This window comes from Schizosaccharomyces japonicus, assembly GCF_000149845.2.
Source record: "Schizosaccharomyces japonicus yFS275 unplaced genomic scaffold supercont5.4, whole genome shotgun sequence".
Taxonomy (NCBI): domain Eukaryota; kingdom Fungi; phylum Ascomycota; class Schizosaccharomycetes; order Schizosaccharomycetales; family Schizosaccharomycetaceae; genus Schizosaccharomyces; species Schizosaccharomyces japonicus.
Window position 1 is genome coordinate 81,831 of NW_011627863.1, and position 14,043 is coordinate 95,873.

At 50.4% G+C, this 14,043-nt stretch overlaps 1 non-coding gene across 1 annotated transcript; it reads right to left on the reverse strand.

Annotated features, from left to right (window-relative positions):
- Window positions 1–733: 733 nt before the first annotated feature.
- SJAG_16321 lies at window positions 734–807 on the reverse strand. Its single transcript has one exon. It is a non-coding gene; the product is annotated as a tRNA-Val (tRNA).
- Window positions 808–14,043: the final 13,236 nt, after the last annotated feature.

Here is a 14,043-nt window from a genome sequence, read left to right on the forward strand (position 1 = left end):
AGATATGCTCGTGATCACGGATTGCCGGTGTTCGGCTTCGCTGGCGTACTGCTCCATATACTTGACCGGCGTTTTCCCAGTCCGCGTGCTGGTCTTTGTCCGTGTATCCGTTGGCTTCAAGCCAGCTGAAAGCAAAGAGAACAACAAAGAAAGACATGACCCCTAAGCGACTTGAACGCTTGACTTTGAGATAACACCGTGGTGCAGCACCTCTTTGGAATCTCACACTCTACCGACTGATTAAGGGGCCTTGGTCATCAACCCCCTTTCTTGAGACACATCAACCCTTTTAGTTTATTTCCATTCACTTTACGACTCTTGTCCTAAGCTCATTACTCCTGCTCTCAGCTACCCCTTACTGCCCCAACACCTCTCTATCTTCTATCGCTACGCACATTCATTAAATGTTAAGTTTATACAATAGAATATAGTGTATTCTATTACAGTGAAAGAAAAGAAAAGATAATATGGAAAATTGAGTTGAGTTGATTACAGTAGAAAGAAAAGAAAAGATAATATGGAAAAATTGAGTTGAGTTGAATCGAATTGAATTGAATTATATTGTGTAAGTAAAATAAAAGAAAAAAGCAAATAAAATAAAAATAGAAAATAAAATGAAAGAAAAGAAAAATGAAATGAAGAAAGTGGAAGCCTGAACACGTATACAGCTTTGATGAATACATGAAGAGTAAAATAGCAAGCTTCCCTTCTATTCACAATATTCACAATAAGAGGAACCAAAAAACGGGGATCGAACCCGGGACCTTCTCCGTGTGAAGGAGAAATCATACCACTAGAACACGGAACTCAGTCTTCTATTGTCCGGTCCTACTCACAGTACAAGTAGCCGTAAGCCTCAAAACGAACGCCGGTTTTGGTTTCTTGTTTGGCTTTTCGGTTCGCCGCTCAAATCAACGAACCGTAATGTCTTCGTTTTGCGCTTCTAATGCGACGGGGATTCATTGACTTTCACTCTATCGCGTTTTGCTTCCGGTGGCTCGTGTTTCTAATCAGCTCGTGTCGAGTCCTCATTCGGCTTTCTGCGGAAAAACAAAGAGGAGGTAAGAAATAAGAACTCGGAACTCGAACGGGGAAGACAGGGTAGTAGTGGGCTGAAGATGTGATGTTGAAATGCGGTCTATGACGAGAAGGGTATTCGTCGCAAGTCTTGTGCCGTAGAAAACGGAAGAATAATCAAACACAAAGAACTATGGATGGAGGGATGTACTACGATGGTAGAGATTTTTACGAGCCAGTCCCGCTTAGCTCAATCGGCTTAGAGCGTCCGGCTTTTAGGACACGATAGTCAGGTCATACGAGGATCGCGTGACCCTAACTTCAGTCGCCCGATCACGGACTATGTGACTGCATAATCACGTCACGCTTAGTCAGCGGACTAAGCCCGCTTCCTAGTTTTCTCCTATATAAACCTTAGTGTTAGCTCCCAAATAATCATCATTAGTTTTACAGAACATCCTTGACTCGGCCTTACAGGGATGTACTACGATGGTAGAGATTTTTACTGTCAAAGACAATACTCCAGCTGTCTAATTGATAACTCCGGTCTAGATATCTATTTGCCACTGTCAACAGTATAATAGGCCCGAAGTAACACTAAGATAGCTGTCGAACAATAAACTGATCAATACATATTTACCTATAACGTTCGTAAACTAAATCTTCTTTTCAAAAACCATAAACGATCAGTCCAACTGCCGAGCAACCTTTCGACTCCAACCTAAATTGGAAACCTCCGTTGACAGTATAAGAAAGTATTGATGCCGTAAGGGTTTTGTTGGGACAATGTGTGTAGTGTTCCGAGTTCGAGTCTCACATCGTTCGAGTAGTAAATTTGAAGAAAACTAAGTCGGCTTTTACCATCGTCTTACAGCGCTTAGAATTTAGCGGGGCTGTTGTGAAATAGAAATAGCAGTCACCTACCTGTGACTGCTGTGCTAAAACCTCAATTATAAAAAATGCTGGAATCCTTCCACGAACTTCCGCGGCAAGCCAAGAATGGGCATTTTTAAGAAAAAAAGAAAGCTTCGTGTAAAGCCGAAGATCGAGAAGCCACCGTTGTACAACGGAGAGGCGGACGTCTCGACGTTCGAGAACTGGTGTTATCTGATGTCGGAGTACCTTTTCTTCTACAACGTTCCGCCGTCGTACCATCATCGTGTGATGGGCCAGTTTCTCCGCGGTAGAGCCATCGAATGGTACCGCAACTGCATCGCCGAGGCCCCAACCCCTCCCGCCGATAAGGATATGCTGATCGCAGACATGAAGCGATACTTCCTCCCTGCCAACGCGTACGACACGTTGTACGAGCAGTTCCACCAGTTACGCCAGACTGGAACTGCAATTGAGTTCATCGGCAAGCTTCGTCGCTTCAAGACGTTGCTCAATCTGTCGGACCGAGAAGTCCTCCTCCGCCTCCGCCTCGGCTCCAGCCCCATGGCACAATTCCAGTTGAAGCAGCTCAACCCTGGCCACTTTGAGGACGCTGCCAAGATCGTGGAAAACGTGGACTCTGCTCTTCCCGGACTTTTTAGCGACATTCTACAACGGTCTGGAATGTCAGCCGCTGGCTTCGCCCCTGCTCCGCCCCAACCAGCATCCGATCCGATGATGGTTGATTCAGTTCGTATCCGTAAACTTACGGATCAGGAACGCGAGCGCCTCAAGCGAGAAGGCCGCTGTTTCCGCTGTCGCCGACCTGGCCACTTCGCCAGTGCTTGTACACGTTTCCGTGGCGACAAGCCTAAGGTCGCAGCTGCGCAAGTAGCGCCTCCAGCTGCTGTTCAAGCACCTGCTCAAGGCCATGGCTGCCAGTGCGCCAATTGCCCCGCAGCAAAGGCTGCTAATCAGAATACTGCAGATAGTAATCTGATTAAACTTGTCCTTTATTCTGTGGCGCGACGAGTAGACGACCCAACGCTAGTAGAACTCCGACGCCAAACGCCGCCACCGCCAGGATTCGAGCACCTTTTCTCCGCTCCAGTGGCCAAGGAATCACGGCCAAACCCGACCCCAACCTCTCCTACCACGCCTCTGGACAATCTCTCTCCTACCCACTCTGATGTCATGGATACCACTGGACGCCCCGAAGATGTTAGCACAACGCACGTTGCCCCACCGCCGTTTACGGAAGTCGCATGCCTCGTCCAACCGATAATTGACGAGTTGCAAACGGATACAACTACTTGGAAACCCCTGGACCCTGCGCCTCGGATCACCGCCCTTACCGTGTCACCTGAGGAAATGCCGAAGCTCTTACGACTCCATGAGCTTCGCCCCAAATTCGTCAAAGCTCCAGAGGTTGAAGTCCAAATCGGAGGAACTTTCATTCGCGCGCTTCTGGACACGGGCTGCGAAACGATGCTCATGTCCAAGCGCTTAGCCACCAAGCTCCGATTGGACGTTATGGAAATTCCCCAGCTGCCTGTCACCTTAGCTCTCGGAAACCAGGACAGCTCCCCGGCAATCTCGGCACACACAGGACTTGTCACCTTTCGATTGGGTGACCACGAGTACCAGGAGCGATTCTACGTCGCTGACTCGGAAACGGATCTCATTCTCGGAACTCCCTTCTTCGAGGAACACGCGCCGGAGATAGACTGGAAACTCCGCGAAGTCACCGTTGACCGCTGCACGGTGCCCACTCAGAACCCGCTAGTGGCACCACTCAAGATTCAACAAATGAGCGGTCGTGGCTTTGCTCGCCTGGTTCGGAAACGCAAGGAGGTTCATGCACTGTTCGCCCTTCGGTTGCACGAACTTCGGGACAAGCCGCAAAACTTAACTCCGGAACTCCTCGGCGAATACATGGACGTATTCGCACACAAGCTCCCCGACGGACCACCAATCTCGCGTAAGGTCGACCTCAAGATCCCATTGGTCCCGGGAGCCGCGCCACCGTACAAGGGAATCTACCGCTTGTCCCAACCGGAACTCCAGGAACTCAAACGACAACTCACGGAACTCCTCGACTCAGGAAAAATCAGGCCATCGACGTCTCCCTATGGTGCCCCAGTCCTTTTTGTCAAGAAGAAGGACGGCTCGTTTCGAATGTGCATCGACTATAGGGCGCTAAACAACTTAACGATCAAAAATCGTTACGCCCTTCCGCGCATTGACGAGCTTCTGGACCAAGTCTATGACGCCAAGATCTTCAGCAAGATCGACTTGGTCTCGGGATACCATCAGGTGCTGGTCACAGAAGAAGACCGGCACAAAACAGCTTTTCGGACTCGTTACGGGCATTATGAATGGAACGTCATGCCATTCGGACTCACTAATGCGCCCGCCACCTTCCAGACGATGATGAATGACATATTCCGGGATATGCTTGACGAGTGTGTGGTCGTCTATCTAGACGACATTTTGATTTTCTCAAAGGACCGCGATCAACACACGAAGCACATCCGTCAGGTGCTCCAGAGGCTGCGCGACAACCAATTGTTTGCCAGCATCAAGAAGTCGTCATTTTACATGGACGAAATTGACTACCTAGGATTTGTCATCTCGGATGGAACCGTACGATGCGACCCGCGCCTCGTGGAAGCTGTCTCCGAGTTTCCCAAGCCCACCACGATCAAGGAACTGCAGTCGTTCCTCGGAATGACTAACTTCTACAAGCAGTTCATCCGCGGTTATTCCAAGATTGCCGCGCCACTGACGTCTGCCACTGGATCGCCTGGAGGAAAGGAAACCGCCACGGATTGGACTGGACTCACGCCATGGACTTGGCCTTTGACGAGCTAGGAAAGCTCTCACCACTGCTCCTGTTCTTAGGATCCCGAACCCGCATCAGCCGTTCGAGGTCACCACTGATGCCTCCGATAACGCCAAGGCCATTGGCGCAGTACTCACTCAGAACGGCACCCGTGTGCGTTCGAATCGAAGAAGCTGAACGAGCACGAGCTCAACTACGCGGTACACGACAAGGAATTTGCCGCCATCAAACACGCGCTTTCCAAGTGGCGCCCTTCCTCGCCGGTAAACCAGTCAAGGTTTACACCGACCATCGCTCGCTTGTTCACATCTTGAACCAGAAAAACTTAACGAGCGCCAGAAGCGATGGCTGGATGAGATTGCTGAGTATGATCTGGAGATCATATACAAGCCTGGAAGCGAAAATCAAGTCGCCGATGCCCTGTCTCGCGTTCGCATCCACAGCGTTCGCCTGGAACAACAACCCGATTGGATGGAACGCCTCAAGGAATCTTACGATCAGGATCCCCGCTTTGTGAAGATTTTAGAGGAACTCAAGGACCCGAACGCTGATCCGGAATCGCTCACTCTCACACGATATCAGCTTCGGGATGGTCTGCTCTACTTCCGGCCCAACAACGCACCCATTGGAGGCTCTGCATCGCCGGGAAGGAACTTAGGGAACGGATCATGCACGACAATCACATGATCCCCATCGCCGGACACACTGGACCGAAACGGACCTTGGCTAAAATGGCCCGACACTATTATTGGCATACGATGGCGAAGGACTGCCAGTCTTTTGTTGCCAAATGCCACGAGTGTCAGGTCACTAAGCCATCACATCAGCAGCCGCAAGGAACACTCCACCCGATGCCGATCCCCTCTCGGAAGTTCGAATCGATCGCAATAGATTTCGTTGGCCCCTTTCCAAAGACTCAGCTACAACTTCGTGCTCGTGATTGTGGATCGCCTGACCAAACTGGTGATCCTCATTCTCACCACCAACAACGTCACAGCCGAAGAAACAGCCAGATTGTTCTTCAAACACGCAGTCAAGCGTTTCGGAGTCCCAAGTTCCATCGTTAGCGATCGAGATCCTCGCTTCACTTCCCAGTTCTGGCGCGCTCTCCAAGGAATCATTGGCTCGGAGCTCCTGATGTCCACAGCCTCACACCCGCAAACGGACGGGCAATCGGAAAGGACCATCCAGACCATCGAACTGATGCTCCGCGCCTCGATCGCCACTTTGCCGGACAAATGCAAGTGGAGCAATCTCATTGACGCCACGGAGTTCGCTTACAACGATGCTCCGCATGCATCCACAGGCGAGTCTCCCTTCAAGCTCTACTATGGTGAGCATCCGCCCTTGGCGAATATCCACGCCATCTCCAACGTTCCCGCTGCTCAGGAAATGGCTGAGGACTTCCATGATGCAATTCGTCAGGCCAAGGACAACATACACAAAGCGCAGGAGGCGCAGCGATTATACGCGGATTACCACCGGCTCTTGGGTGCTCGTACGACGGATCACACAGCCTAAGGACAAACTCAAACCATTGTACGATGGTCCCTTCCAAGTCGTGGCTGAGTGTCATGGACCATGCCTTAGTCCAGTGTTGTAATGGCTCCAAGGGAAACCCTCGGAATCCTCTATATTGGCATGACTCAAACGTGATTGTCAGAGCAAGCCACAAAAGGGGATTCTTAAAGCCACATTGGATTAGGTAATTCTATGAATATAAATTACTGTAAGAACGACTGAATTCTTCAGTCGTTCACTAACAGTGTTTTCACACCGTCTACCTTAGATTGTGAATAACCATTAAACTTATCTTGACGACTTTTAAGCGAAGCTTATTCAATTAAGGTGTTCCTATCTGAGATAGATAGTTTGTCACCGGACATTCGTAATACAGCTCTTTTACGAGAAACAAGACCCTTCACGGAATCCCGCCGTGACAAAAGTGAACGACTCTGTTTCACGGTTAAAGAACTATACGAACTAAGTCGGATTGTCGCAAAGCCGACCATAAGCGACCACCATCATGTCGCCTCCGAGAACCCCATTGGTCAATTACCTTCCCGAATGGGACCCCCGTCGCAAGGCGATGCAAGCGAAACCATAAATGAATTAATCAAGATGGTCGCTGAATCGCATAAGGAACTTATGAAGGAAAGGGCGAAAAATGCCGAAAGAAGAGAAAGGGAAACGGTGCCAATTGCGGAAAATATTGATTACCGCGAGGGCCAGGACCCATCTGAGTTTATTGAAAAACTCAGATTTTTCTTCAAGAAATACTATGGGAAATTTACAGAAGAAGAAAAGACCGAACGATGCCTTCTCCACATTCCGGACAGATACCTTAAATATTACGACAAAACCCAAATCAAAGAAAAGAAATGGGAAGAAGTTGTTTGCGAAATATTAAAGGTAGATCTGCACAGACATAAAAAAGAATTAATTGCAAAAATCCGTGAAGCATATAAAAATGGAGAGATGAAGAAGGCTCACGGGGAGTTAAAAAAGTTTTTTAATTACCCTGGAATGACAGAGAAGGAAGCCTGCAAGTTGGTCATGTTCGTCTATGACGACGACGCAACCTGGAATTATGTTTGGACAAATGAACTCTACGATAAAGATCCCGTGACTCTTTTGGATCTAATTTATGACTTCGCGCCTGTAAGGTCGAGCTAAGAATGTTCTGTAAGAACGAACATACCCAAGTTCCAACAAAAGATTCAATTACAATAAGGACTACAAACCAAGGACGATGGTATGACTAAGCGTGGCGTGAATTATACAGTCACGAAGAGGTAAATTACGCGACTGCAATTGTTGTCACGCGAACCTCTTACGATGCCTGTAGCGATCAGAATCGCTGTTTGAAGTTGGCGATCGTATTTAATCGCATGCGCGCCGCTAGAGCGTATAAACTTTACAAGGTGCCCAAGCAAAATCGCACAATGGAACATTATTGCATGGGCAACAATGAGTTGCTGTATTTCCACAGCGCGGCCTGCGAACCGTGGCGATTGGTCATCGCAGGAGAGGAATTGAGGAAAGCAATCCTCTCGGACTGTCATCGCAGCTACGTGGCAGCACACCCAGGCGTCTCAGGTACTTGGTTCATGGTCGCAAAGGATTATTATTGGCCTAACCTAGACAAAGACGTTAAAAACTTTGTCAAACACTGCCACGAGTGCCAATTGACGAAGGTGCCACATACAGCACCTCAAGGCCTGCTTCAGTCAATTGAAATTCCGAGCAGGCCCTGGGAAATTATTTCAATGGACTTTGTCGGTCCTATGCCGAAGTCGGAGAGAGGTCACGACTTCATACTGGTGGTGGTGGACACCTTGACAAAAATGGCCCATTTCATCCCCACCACCCTGACTTGCACCGCAGACACAGTGTCGAGACTTTTTCTCCACTATGTCTACCGCATACACGGGTTACCGGCATCAATTATCAGTGACCGGGACCCACGTTTTGTCTCCCAATTTTGGGAAGAATTAATGGACTGGCTCCATATTAAGCTCCGTCGGTCGACAGCCAACCACCCACAGACCGACGGCCAGAGCGAGCGGACCATCCAAACGTTGAAGCAAAGGTTACGACCTTTGATGCAGAACGAAACTCGCGCCGCCAATTGGGACTTGTTGCTACCTACGATTGAGTACGCCTATAACAGTTCCCGTCACTCAGCAACCGGAATGTCCCCCTTCTTCCTCAACTACGGATTCCAACCGCTTTCAATGCCCGCATTCCAGGGAACTCGGCCAACACAGGACTCAAACTTTGGAGAGGAACGCACAACCGCCCAAGCGCTGGCCAAGGACAGGATAGCTGAGGACAAATTGCGCCAGCAGGAGCGCACAGACCGCCACCGCTCCAACCCACATGAGGACATCAGGCCCGGAGCTTATGTCCTAATCCGAAGACGCAAGGAACGCGTCAAGCAAGGAGAACGCCTGTACAACGGCCCGGTTAAGGTCATAGAATTCGTGGGTCCAAACGCGGTTCGCCTTCAGCTGCCACAAGGATGCCGAGCACACGACGTGCTCAATATTCAACACCTAAAGCCGTACTACGGCGAGCCCCCCGAACTGCCTGAGGAGACAACCGAGGCCGACCTGCCAAGCTGGGAAGTGGATCGCCTACTGAACCATCGCATCACAGACGGTGGTTTAGAATACCTGGTCAAATGGACCGGCTTTGAAGACGAAGCAAACTCGTGGGAACTGGAAACGTACATCGACGTCTCCCTAATCGTGGACTACTGGCACACCAAGGACACCGCTACGGAAACCCGAATGAGCCCGTCGGAACCAATTGTCATTGATCTCCTACAACTAAAGGAACACCGGACGTTATCTAAGGAGGGGAGAGTGTTATGATACACGCCCAACCCCTCGACAACCGCGACCGACCGCAACGTCGTTAAACTACGAACCCGCCGGTAGCGCACCCCAGTGCGCTACGAAGCACCAAGGGAACAAGCAGTCCCAATGGATTGCAGATCCAGAGGATCTGCATCCAAATTAGTATAAATAGGAATGAGTTAGAATTAATCAATTAACTTTGAACTAACTAGTAAATACAAGAAGTTCCTCAGAAAACCCTTGTGAATAGTAGCAACCCAGTAGACATCCTAATAGACAAGCTACGCGTCCGGCAGTAGCGCACGAAAGGAAGAACCACCAAGCGACCCAATGCTGGTGGACGCGTTAAAAGTTTTGCGCGCTTCCTCGGGCGATGTGTTTACCTTGTTTCGCGAAGGCCGTTGTTTCCGCTGCCGCGAAAAAGGACACATCGCCAAGAATTGTTCCAAAGGCAAGCCCAAGAAACCAAGGGCGAAGCCAGTTGCGAGGGTCAATGCAGCTACAGTTTCTTCTTCGGAGGATGTAGACCCAGTTGACCAACTAGTTAGAGACTTAGGTGAGAAAATAAAATCTTATTTACGATCCTATTCTACTAGCAACAGTAACAGTTTGGATGTGTGCGCAACAATGGTTCAGGAAGGGGCAGAAGAGCATGAGGAAGAGGCAGTAGACTTAGCTTCAAAAATAATGGAAGCAGCTCGCAGTGTGTTCGCAGAACGCAAGGAAGAAACAGGATTGCCGGCTGAAGTACTAGACGCCGCGCAGAGAGCCTTCCAGGCAGAAGAGGAAGAGCTGGGAATACCAGCAGACGTGCTGAAGGCCGCAAGCAAGGCCTTCGAAGACGAAACAGACTCGCACCATAGCTTTAACGAGTCTGATTGGGGTCCAGAGCCCGAAAAGGAGGAAAAAGTAGGGTCGTCAGAGGGTGAGGACGACACGGACGAGATTTTCCTGGAAGCAGCGGACTTCTCCGAGGACGAAGAGGAGTTCACAGAAGCGGAGGACATCCCAAGACCGGTGTCTTGTGGCCAGCTGACAGTATTTCCCCCGGCAGTGTCTTCACCGCCGCAGGTCGACTGCCAGTTGGACGGGCACAAGAGCCGCGTCCTCCTGGATATTGGCTGTGCAACATATGTAATGTCGCACAGCTTTGCCGAGCGATGTGGACTTGGTCTGGTGCCGACAAAGCAACAGCAAGTCCACCTCGCTGCTAAAACAAAGGAGAGGGTTCTGATCACACATCAGACCCTCCCAGTTAAAGTCAGAATCGGAGACGAAGAAACAACTCAGTGCTTCTTCGTCCTCGATCAGCACTCGGGCTACGATGCCATTCTTGGAATCCCCTTCTGGAACGAGTTCTACGTCCAGATAGAGGGCTCCAAGGCCCGAGTCGGCAGAGCGCTGGTTCCCCTAGTGGAACCAGACAAGAAGAAAGTATCCGCGGCACCAATTGAGATCCTCTGCCTGTCGAAACGGGCGATGAGGAAACAATTGGCCCGCCCAGAGGAGGTTGAAGAGTTGATACTCTTCACCGTTAGCGTCGCTGAGGACGGGACCGTGTCCCTGGAAGACCTCAGCGACGGAAATCCTAAATTGTTAGCGGTGTTAGAGAAAAACAAGGACGTTTTACCGGCTGTCCTGCCGCCGTTACCTATGGAGACAAAGCTCCCGTACTTGCACATCGAAACTGTGCCGGGAGCTCAGCCTGTTCATCGCCCCAGGTACAGGATGTCCTGGGCGGAAACGCAAGAGTTGGAGCGCCAGATCAAAGAATTGATCAAGGCAGGGCGAATTGAGCCGTCCACGTCGCCCTACGGCGCTCCCGTCCTGTTTGTTAGAAAAAGGACGGCAGTCTACGCATGTGCATAGACTACCGTGGCCTTAATGAGCAGACAATCAGGACAAATATCCTTTGCCCCTGATTGACGAGTTGCTGGACCGTGTTTACCGGGCACGAGTCTTCAGCAAACTCGATTTGGCCTCGGGCTACCATCAGATCCAGGTAGCGCCCGAGGATCGCCCAAAGACAGCATTCAGCTCGTCCTTGGGGCATTATCAATGGAAAGGCATGCCGTTCGGTTTAACAAACGCCCCGGCCGCCTTCCAATCGATAATGAATGACCTCTTCCGAGACCTTTTGAACAAGTACGTGGTCGTCTACATGGACGACATCCTTGTTTTCTCGGAAACAGAAGAGGTCCACTTGAAGCACCTCAATGAGGTCTTCAAGCGTTTAAGAGACGCCGGGCTCTATGCGAGCCCGAAGAAGTGTGAATTCCTCAGGAAGCGCGTCAACTTCCTGGGGTATGTGGTTGGTGAAGGAAGGATTCGCACCGACGAAAGCTTAATTTCAAAGGTGCGACAATTTCCGAGACCAAAAACAATACAGGATTTACAACGTTTTGTAGGAATGTGCAATTTTTACAAGCGTTTTATTAAAAACTATTCTGGAATGGTTGCGACTTTGACGTCGAGGGCGGGTTCCTCGAAGTCCAACCGAAATACAAGACCGGTCCAGTGGGACGAGGTCTGTGAAAAAGAGTTTCTTGAGGCCAAACGCGCTTTGACAACGGCGCCGTGCCTCCGAATTCCTGACCCGCACGGGAAATTCGAAGTCTTCACTGATGCGTCCGAAAACGCAAAAGCGATAGGAGCAGTACTGATGCAGAATGGGCATCCCTGCGCCTACGAATCGAGAAATTGAGCAAAGCTGAGCTCAATTACCCGATTCGAGACAAAGAACTCCTTGCAATTGTGCATGCGGTATCCAAATGGAGGCCGTTCCTCGTGGCTCAACCATTTGTGGTTCACTCTGACCACAAGTCGTTGAAGGATTTCATATCCCAGAAGGCAGTGGAGGGCAGGTTGGCAAGGTGGAGGGAAAAGCTAGATCAATTTCCAATCGAAATTGTCTATACTCCTGGCACCGAAAACCCTGTCGCCGATGCCCTCTCTAGGATAGAATAAAATTCCTATGCCCAATTACCGAGGAGGACGAGAAAGCAGTATTGCGAGCGTCCTATGCAGAGAACGAGGATTGGAAGACGCGATTGGAGGATCTACAAGCAAAGGAGGACGATTGGGTGCCCGGAGACAAAGATCGATTCACTATGGAGGACGGTCTACTCTACTACAGGAACAATTCGGACTTGCCTTGGCGATTGTGTATTAGTGACGAGTCTACGAAGCTAAAACTAATCCATGATCATCATAGCAGCCCAATTGCAGGCCACCCGGGCGTCGAGAGGACATATGCGAAACTTGCACGGGCATTCTACTGGCCCAAGATGCTTCGAGATGTCCAGCGGTACACTCGAGAGTGCTTGGAGTGCCAGCTCTCGAAGCCAGCAACAGGATTGACGCAAGGGCTACTCCAGCCAATGTCAATTCCAACGAGGCCGTGGCAGGAAATCGCAATGGATTTCATCACAGGCCTCCCAGCAGCAGTTCCAAGCGGTAACGACACAATCCTGGTCGTTACAGATCGCCTCACGAAGATGACAACACTCCTGCCGTGCAAAGAGACCATCACGGCAGAGCAGACAGCAGACCTGTCGTTAAAGGAGTATTCCGACTCCATGGCTTGCCAGACACGATCACTTCGGACAGGGACCCGCGATTCGTGTCCAATTTCTGGCAAGCATTGCACAAATCGATGGGCACACGCCTCAAAATGTCAACGGCGGCGCACCCTCAGACGGACGGACAGTCTGAACGGACGATCAGAACTGTCCAGCAGATGTTGAAGCCCTTCACGCTTCAAAACAAGAGCAGCTGGGAGTCCCTCCTTGCTCTAATTGAATTTGCTTACAACGACTCAGTCCATTCTTCAATTGGCGTTACTCCATTTCAAGCCAACTATGGCTTTAGTCCCACAGGCATTGCACGCCAAGCGATTAGTAACATTCCGGCATCAGGAGAATATCTCCAGTGCCTTAATGATACTATTCACCAGGCGCGCGATGCAATGCAAAGGGCCCAGGAACAACAGGAGAAACAGGCCAACAAAGAAGGACCGAGCCAGAAGAAGCATTGGAGCCGGGACGTTATGCCTACGTCCGGCGAAAAAACAACGAAAAGAGAAAGCTGGGGCGTCTATATGACGGCCCCTTTAAAATATTAAAGATTGGAGGCAATGCAGCAGAACTACAATTGCCTCCGGATTCCAAGGCGCACCGAGTGTTTAACATCGGCCGCCTGAAGCTTCACCACGGGCCACCTCCAGCGTATGCAATCCGGGACGCTGATGAAGTGGCCGAACAAACCTATGAAGTCGAAGAATTGTTAGCACATGCGATCCATGGGTCAAGAAGGTCTTACCTTGTCCGGTGGGTCGGCTACACCGAAGACGATGACGTTTGGGAGCCCGAGGAGCACATAGACTCGGGCACAGTGGAGCGGTAACGGAGTCACCAACAGTCCGGTTGGTGCTCAAGTTGAATTGAAGATTAATTGATGATTATTAGTCGTGGAACTTGTCCACTATTTATGCTATGCTGCTTACGTGATCACTCTTGCCTCGGAAGAGTTTAATCACCGTAGATACCGTAGCGTGCGGGGTTAACAGGCCATACTGATAAGGTATGGCGTGCTTAACCCGATCACGCTATGATCGGATCTACAGAGCCACGCGGAGATGCTATCGCCGTCCGCTCGTCGTAAGACTCGTGGGAACATTGTTGTTCCGGAGCGGGGAAGGCGGAATAGCCTCCGATTGGCTCACGCGGCACTTGGGTGTTCCGTGCCGGTAGCTGCTGAAATAGACTCGCAGCTAGCCGAGCACGTGCCGAGCTTAGTGGGAGAGAAACCCAGGATTCGAACCGGAGCGCCAAAAAGTCATAGCAGCTCACTCGAACCTGGTACAGTCTCCCCAGTACCACTCGGCCATGGACCACGGCCTTACACTGGACTAAGGCATGGTCCATGACACCCTCCCCTCTTTAG